This window comes from Mus pahari, chromosome 8, assembly GCF_900095145.1.
Source record: "Mus pahari chromosome 8, PAHARI_EIJ_v1.1, whole genome shotgun sequence".
NCBI lineage: Eukaryota > Metazoa > Chordata > Mammalia > Rodentia > Muridae > Mus > Mus pahari.
Window position 1 is genome coordinate 50444950 of NC_034597.1, and position 1367 is coordinate 50446316.

General features: G+C 40.0%; 1 protein-coding gene across 1 annotated transcript in view; it reads right to left on the bottom strand.

Moving 5' to 3' along the window:
- Positions 1-1367, bottom strand: part of LOC110325091 (PHD finger protein 11A-like) — an 18495-nt gene that overhangs the window by 4722 nt on the left and 12406 nt on the right. The window lies entirely within an intron of this gene.

The window sequence follows — 1367 nt, forward strand, 5'->3', positions numbered from 1 at the left end:
TNCGCACCACGATGTACAACGTCCACAAGCAGATGCTACCCTAAGTCTAGCTTCAGCTCCACTGAGAGAGAACACGCACGAAGGATGGTGTGCAAATGCCAACTCCTCCAATGATTGAAAACCGTGAGTCTCTGGCATTTAGAATTCTAAGTAAGGACATTCTGTGAAGAAATTAGGTCTATAAGTCAAATTACCTGTGTGGGAGAGCCTGATGAGAGACGTTTCTTTCTTCTTCTCATCTTCTTCACACTTGGGCTACCAGCTAAAAGAAAAACCATTTAAAGGTTGAAATATGTAAAGCAAAACATTGCCAGGTGGTTGTGGTATACATCTTTAATCCCAGTCCTTGGTAGGTAGGTAGAACCAGGTGAAACTCTGAGTTCAAGGCCAGCCTGATCTTTAGAGTGAATTCCAGGACAGCCAGGTCTATACAGAGAAACCCTGTCTCTCTCATATGTATTATATATATACATATAATTATAATTTTATATAATATACATACACATACATACACAGACACACACACACAAACACACACACACACACATATAAAGTTTGCATACACACACACACACACACACACACATATATATATATGTATAAAGTTTGCATACAATAAAAAGTATGTGCCAAACTTATTACAGAATCAGAAATCTGGCAAACTTGAACCTAAGCATTTGCAACTTAAAACTAAAAATTCATTTTAATCATAAGCTCATAAGCCTATGAACAATTGAAATGGAGGGTGTTTTGTTGAACAGAAGAGTCAACTTGGGTCACTGGTGATTGTTGAAAGGTGAAGAAATAACAAGTTTCACCTATCATGCTGACATGTTCTCCCTGAAGACTCGCACGGATGTGACCAGTCCTCTTTTCCTGATCTAGAGAGACTTTTCAGAAGATAAGGAGTCAGTGCTTGCTGATCCAGAGTTTCATTAGTAATATTCTTTGACCAGTGATCTTTCTTATAACAATTGTACTTAACAGTATAGGTATGAAGTGGAATGAATTTTCATGGGAAACTGTACTCTTTTGATACAGGGTCTAGCTATGTACCTCAGGCCTGCCATGAACTAACTCTATGTTACACACACACTGACACACATACACTGACACACACACACACACACACACACACACACACACACACACAGGAATCATTCCCGGTCAACATACAGTGATAGCAAGGACCAGTTTAAGGGTAATTTTCAATGAGTCAGAAATATAATGACAGGCTGGGTTGTGGTGGTGCATGCCTTTAATCCCAGCACTTGGGAGGCAGAGGCAGGCGGATTTCTGAGTTCAAGGTCAGCATGGTCTACAAAATGAGTTCCAGGACAGCCAGGGAAACCCTGTCTCAAAATACA